This window comes from Varanus komodoensis, unplaced genomic scaffold, assembly GCF_004798865.1.
Source record: "Varanus komodoensis strain SLA01 unplaced genomic scaffold, ASM479886v1 scaffold17, whole genome shotgun sequence".
NCBI classification, from domain to species: domain Eukaryota; kingdom Metazoa; phylum Chordata; class Lepidosauria; order Squamata; family Varanidae; genus Varanus; species Varanus komodoensis.
Genome location: NW_025335505.1, coordinates 25,268,440 through 25,276,222, shown reverse-complemented (window position 1 = coordinate 25,276,222; position 7,783 = coordinate 25,268,440).

Sequence of the window (7,783 nt, the reverse complement as noted above, 5' to 3'; positions counted from 1 at the left end):
TATTTCTTTCTTGTTTCCAAGAAATCCTTTGTATAACTCCCTGTACTCTTGAGGTATAGAAAATTCTCTGGAATAGTACAGGATACTTACAGGGAGGGGGATTAGCAGAAATGGGGGTGGGTGTTGCATGAGTGGAAGTTGTTACCACTTACACAGCATCTATTAGAATCTAGACCTCTGTATTTAGCAATGGACAGCCATGCTGGGAAAATAGCGAAAAGCAACCTGTCTGCAGCATCTATTTATCAGATGCATGCTGCCTCTGAACATTTAGCAGCCACAGCTGTTAGCTTTGATAACATTATCTTCCATTTATTGTTCTGAAAATTATTCCACACTTGACAGATTTCTTATCATCTAATTTTGCCCAAAACACTATTTAATAAGAGTCTGGTATGGTTAATCTTTAGTCTTAACTAAACCTTGCATGTGAATGAAATAAATGGTAAATTCCAGAATGGCCAAAGCAGTGAGGAAATTAAATTCTTTAAGCTGGGCAGCAAAACTGGTACCTACTGTCCAGGTTTCTTTGCCGCACAGAATGCCACAGCCACTCCCAATCAGCACCCTACATGTAGCATCCATGGGCCTTGATCTTCCTTGTGTGCAAACAAAACTGACTGAAAGACAACAGTGCTATGACAGGAAATGTTGCACCTTACAGAATTAGCACATGCCCTTTTCACATGCATTTTGCAATGCTGAGGTGTGCATGTGTTGAGGAGCAGCTGGAACTTCCTGGGAAACCTAAACATAAGGATCAAATCCCTGTTTAGGAGGTTCAAATAATGAGGATGCACCACCAGTTCATCTAGGCAGCACTGTCTGTGCCGATCAGCTAAACCACCCAAACTCTCCAAAATGGAGAGTTTTGTACAGACTTACTTTCTGGAATTTGTTAAGGCAATTGGTCCCTAGACTATTTGCATATTAAGCAAGTGTATTAATAACGCAGTAGATTCTAACAATATCTAGCATGCCTGAAGTATAGATGTGGCCTTTGATTATAAGCTGAACATTCATGAGCTGGTCACCCAAGGTAAAATAAGGACACAGTGGAATTATGAGCCTGAAATCAGAATAATTAACTTACATAAGCAGCTGCTTTAAAGGCATTCTGAATGTTCACATAGATAAAAATGTGTTGACTGGATTCGGAGCTTGCAGTACTTTGAAAATAACACAGAAGTTGTTGCAATCAACACAGAACTGAAAACTATTATTTTTACTCCTCAGGCAAAGATTAATGTGTGGCAAATAAAAAAGCAGCAACAGAAAGCGGAAAAATATTTTTAACAAATACATTTAGTATCTAACATGTCATTCAAAGCAACGCTATTTAAAAATAGATGTGCAACAGCTCTATGTGGACTTCTGTTATCATGAGAGAGCAGTATCTTTATTTTTAAGGAGAAATGGCAAAACAAAAACCCAACACAATTTGGCTGTGTTCCATATATAATATTCGATCAGACTATCTATTTAGGTCTTCTTGCTTATTGCTGTAGATTTTAGCAGAGATGAGCTTGACTGACTGATTTCCAGGGAAAGATGAATATATTTAGTTTAAATGCTGGAGGAAACAAATCATTATTGAATTCAATTACTATCATACTCTTAGACAAAAAATTATGCATTTAAGTGTTACTGAACTGAGATTGTCTGTCTCCAAGGAGGATTCATCAAGATGATATAGACAAGTCATTTTGGTTGTTAGTATGCCATACAGTTTCAAGAGGTATCCATCCCCTTTGACTTTTCCACATGTTGTGTTATAACCAATTGAAATGGAGTTAGTTGAACACTCCCTAAAACAAAAAGCATGAAGATGACCAAGGAGCTATTGAAACAATTCTGGGATAAACACCAGTCAAGCTTGTGTTATTAAAAAAAAAAAAAAAAAAAACCAAATTAGGGATATCTCCTGGAACACCATTAAATCCATTATTACAAAGTGGAAAGAATATGCTCAACTGCAATTCTGCTAGAGACGGCCGCCAAAACTCAGTGAGCAGGGGAAAAGGACATTAAGCAACCAAGAGGCCAGCTGCAAAAGCTGCAGAGAGCCACATCTGAGATGGTAGAAACTGCCCATGGGATAACTATCATCTGGAAGCTGGGCTTTATGAATGAGTGGTAAGAAGGAAACCACTGCTGGAACAAATCTATATAAAAGTCTGTTTGAAATTTGCAAAAGCATGTGGAAGACTCAGCAAACATGTGGAAAAATATTCTCTGGTCTGATGAGACCAGAATTGAGCTTTTGGGTCTTGATGCAAAATGCTGTGTGTGAAACAAAGCCAACAATGCGCACTGCCCTGCACCATCATCATACAAAAGCATGGTGGCTGCAGCATCATGTTGTGAGCATGTTTTTCCTCAGCAGGGACTGGAAAACTGCCCAAGACTGAGTACAAGATGGATGGAGCCAAATATAAGGCAATTCTAGAGGAAAACCTATGTTAGTTTGCAAAAGACCTACAACTGTGGCAGAGCTTCACTTTCTAGCAGGACAATGACCCTAAATGCACAGCCAAAGTAACACTGAAGTGGTTTCAAAGCAAGAATCTGAATGTCATATTATAGCCCAGTCAAACTGCAAACCTCACTCTGGTTAAGAATTTGTGGCAAAATTTGAAAGTTGCCGTTTAACAACAGTATCCATCCAATATGACTGAGCTGGAACAGTTCTGCAAACATGCAGGATCCAGTTGTGCAAAGCTGACAGAGTCTTGTCCAAGAAAACTCTTAACTGTAATTATGTAAGATAGTTTTTCAAAGTATAACAGGTTAGTAAATATTCATGCAACCAAAAGTGCCAGTTTGCTTTTGTTTACTTTGCTTTTGTGCCACAATGAAAATAGTTTGCACCTTAGAATACCAGAGTTGGAAAGTGCCAGTAAGGCCACCAGGTCCAAATTCTTCCTGAATGCATGACTTCAGTGTTGAGTACCTTGTGTACATAGTAACAATTCAAATAAAATCCATTTCATTTCCAGGTTATAGCACAACAAAATGTGAAAAAGTCAAAGTGGGGTGCATACTTCTGAAGACATTGTAGAAACACAGCTCATTAGAAATTGGGAAATCCCTGTTAAAGAACTATGTATACTGTAGAACAAAATCCAAACCAAGTTACAAAGATACAGTAGGTCCATTACTCCATTTCACATCTCATCAAATGTTTTTAAGGGATCAGTGATCATCTAGCAAGTAACTTTAGAATACAACCTGATCATGTTTACTCAGATGTTCTATTGAGTTAAAAAGGCATGATAATCTATTTGCTATTGCACTGTTTCTCAGAGTCAGATTTTCTGAAGTCTGGGAAAAGATTAAAGTAGGGAAACAAACAGAACATCTATTTTTTTACAACTATCTTCTTTTAAAAAGTCTGAACAAAGCAGGGACACGCCGTGCTTTGCATGCAGAATTTCTCAGCTTCAATCCTTGCCATCCTTTTCAGTTCTTTTCCCACTATAAGTGGATTACACTCTTGGCAAAACGGACAAAATAGCTAGCCTGTACATTGTGAGGGAAGAAATTCAATTTATAAAGCAATGAAACTATGTAAAGATATCAGCTGCTCAGGCTAGGTTAAGAGTGTCACCAAAAGTTAAAGTGTGCCTTCATTGTTTGAGTTCAGGAATGAAAACAGGCTTTAATCAATAAAATCACTACAATCTATGCTTGCCTTCCAGGCTGTCTTACTTTGGACACTTTATAAAACCAGCTTAAGTGTGCTATTGATTTCAGGTGGTTTCATGTTAATTATGCAATTGGCAGTAACAAATGTAGCACACACTATGCATCATTGCCACCAAATTTGATGGAAGATAATAGTACAATCCCATTTATGTTGCCTCAAAAATGGATTTTGATGGGGTTTACTCTCAAGTGTGTTTAACAAAGATAGGCAATCAAGTGCCCTCCAGATGTGTTGGACTACAATTCCCATAATTCCTGACCATTCGCCATGCTGGCTGGGACTGTTGTAGTCTAAAACATCTGAAGAATCCCAGGTTGCCTACCCCAGCATACAACAGGACTGTAGCCATAGCTTCTACATTTCATTTTAGCATCCAGAACTGGCCCAAAAGATTTTGTAACTTTAAGAAAACTCCAAATGGTTCTTCCTTCACACTTCAGCATCTTTTTTCTCAGCCATATATACCATACTGATCCAGGACACCTTACTTCCTGAGGCAAAGAGAGAGACCCCATTTGATGCCTAAAAGCCAATCAGTTTGGGAGCTGAATCTTACTTAAATACAGATGCTGGAACAATGTGCTCGACTGGCCCTGAGGGCAGATGCCCAGTTAAGCAGGTGCAGGGGAATTTGCTTAGGGACCTCAGGAAGTCCAGCAGGAGAAGGAGGGCCACCACTGCCATCAACTGTTAGAGGCAGTTGCCTCATATTCCCTAATAGTAAGGCTGGCCCTATATAACCCATCACACCTTCTAGTTTGAGATAAATCACAGGTGAATATTGTTAGAGAGGTATACAGAGTAGAACTATTTTAAGCTAAATGAACATTGAATCAAGCCAACATACGTTTAAACTTCAGTTTCAGTCATAGCAATTAAAACCAAATAGACTCATTCAAGTCCTCTAAAATGATCTCTAAATGTGAAAATGTGAAAATGACCTCTAAATGTCACTGCCTCGAAGCCCTGATAGCAGAACCTGAGTGTAGGTGAGCAACCATATCAGGTAAGAGGAGAAAGTAGTATCTACCACAGAATGTCAACTAGCCTGTCCTGTTAAAAAATACTTGTGTTTCTACTACAGCTTGAAAAGGGAGTGTAGATTCTATTCTGCCTGCACCCACCAGCCACACAAACTTCTGGGTGGGTGAAGGAGTGTCCATCCTTTGTGCCCAATTAAAACATAATAAGTATGTAAATGTGCTTACATTCTATAGTATGTTCTAAATGTGCAATTTGATACCAAATTTGAGGCAAAAGGTCTGCAGAGCACCCATGATTGCAACAGCAGCTTTTATTGTTGAAAATCAACACAGAACTCTTGAAAGTCAATGGAAATAATCAGTATGATTCAGTGCTTTGGATGATCTGGAACTGCATGATTTTAGCAAATTAAAAGACAGTATGTATTTAAAACTTGTTTGCTGCTAAATGGAGCCTGTTTTCCTTCTGAGCAAGTCTTTTCTGACTCTGCTCTGCCCTCTAGCGACCTTTACTATTACTGTTTCCACAGATGTCTGGCATTTCTTTACCGTCAAGAAAGTGTGCCTAGCATTGTATATTAATCGGGAAACCTTTCCATGCCCTAATCCAGTACCGATACTGCCATTATTCCACATCAGTGTAATGACTAAGGATATTCTTGCCTTGGGGAAATAGCCATCACCTGAAAGAACGGGACATGATAGGAAATTGCCCTTTGTTGCATGCATGAAATTTCCTCCCCCTGTCAGATCTCACGCATCAGTTAGTGCATGCAAAGTCTTCAGTTCTAGTCACATTTTGAGACATTTTACTGCAACCAAAGACCAAAAGGAATGGGCAACCTGCTTCCTTCAGCTTTTACCATGCTTTCTTTGGGGGATTTTCCAACACCAGGAATCTTCAATACCACTGGTGCACTGTTTATCTATAATAACCTGGAAGGAGAATTAAAGTAGTGATGAAAATAGTAGCAGCAGAGAATTAAAGTAGTAGTTCCATGCACTAGTTCATATGGCTTTACTTTAACCCTAAGATGCAAAATCCTAGGATGTTTTCTCAGAACCAAGTTCCATTTGGTAAGAGAATATACTTCATTTAATAGAAGTGGGGAATCCATGGTTCTCCAGATGTTCTCTGACTCCTATCATCTCTGACCACTGGCCATACTGACAGGCCCTGATGGGAGTTTGAGTCCAACAACATCAGGAAAGCAATGGTTTTTTTTCAGCTCCCTGACCTAGAATATGTCCTTCAGATTGCAACCTTCAGTCATCAAATGTCTCCATGTTTGGTGTGTTTAGAAGGGTTCCACTTCTTGCTTCTCCAGCCCTTCAAAGAATTGTTTCTTGTCTTTCCCCAGTCACTGCTTAAATAAACTGACCTTTAGTCATGTCCTGTTCCTTGCTGGCAAGTTCAGTAAATAGCTTCATTTTGTAGCTAGAGTAACTGCTTGTTCATTTACTTCATTTTATATTCTACTGTGTTTTCATGAAAAAATGAAGGAAAAAGCAAATAACCAATCACTTTGGATACAAAGAGGAAACAGGTAAAGGACCTGTGATTAGAAACTGGAGGACTAATGCGGTAATGCAGAGGAGAATAACCACACTGAATGTAACTTTGCTTCCACTAAGCTTTTATTCTATATTGGTACTATTTATTAAACTCAAGTAGTTTGGCTATTCCATTGTGAAACACATCTATCTCTGCTAAAAAGGCAAAGGTACAAATGTTTCATGAACTTCCTTCCAGGAAAACTCAAACTTAGGATTCAGTATCATTTTTTATCAATGCGGAGAAGCCATGCTTTTCAGAGATTTGAAACCTGTATGAAAGCCCTACTGGGATGGAGGATCAAAGACTCTCCCCGCAAGTATTCAAGGTATAGCTGCATCTCCCATATCTGGCAGCCATGTCCTCCCACTGTTATGAAACATATTAATACTTATGTAGGCAGATTGTGCCTGTATTATTGGAAGTACTGACTGAGGCTTAACAGTTTTATCATTTAACGATTCATGTGGATAAATATACATTATCCATGAATTAATGTATGATATATAAGGTCTCAATCAAGAATGGAATAATCAGCTGGAGCAGCTATCTTGCCCAATCAATGCAGTGTTTCATTATCTATTTTGAAAGAGGTCATGAATCTTAGGCTACACTTAATTCAGCAAAAATTGATGTTTCAAGTATACTAGATGCTGCAGCATCTCTTTGATAAAGGCTTAATTAAATCTGTTGGAGGTGAAATGTTGCTAATGCTATGCTTCTTCATATGTCTTGGTAATGGCCAAAACAGTTTTCCCTTGGGTAGAGATAACAGTTCAGATAAATCTTGTGTTTGGAAGTTCTTTAAGAATACATATGTTCCTTTGAATTACCCACCCATCTCTTTAATACAAGGTCAATGTAAATGGATTTTTCTCTATCCTTTTGATAAGCTAAAAGACTAATATTACAACACTGGCAGGTTAAACACCAACCTATAACAACACAATAGGTGGAGGATTTTTGAACAGGTAGTCTTTAATCATAATCTACAAATAGATTATATATGGATATTTGAGATGCCTTTGTTGAAGTCTGTGTATTTTTAATAAGTTATACATCTCTACATCACATTATATATGTAACTAGTGCTTTGAATCTTTTTAATTAAAAATTCTAATGCTTTAGTTTTATGCCCCCCCCCACTTTTTTCTTCTCTAAGAATGAGGTTTGGTTGTGTTTTTATTGTACAATATATAATGCTAAAATCTAAGCTGACTGAAATTCTATATGTGTGATGGTATCCTGACCGGGCAGACTCTCCTTTCATATGGAGTATCTCTATGCACAGATGGCAGCACATGTGCAGAGCCCCTTTTCATGTGTGCTAGAAGTGCAAGTAGTCTGGTAGTCTCCCTTCAACACATACAGAGAATCAGCCAGACTCTTCTAATATGGACAGTACACATGTTCCCTTTCTTCTTTGAACCTGACAAGATAGAGCACATTTTGCAAGTTTTTTTTGTTGGGTGCTTTAAGGACATGCCTACTTACATGGTGCTCAATCAATCAGAGCATCATAAGTTTGATATAGTT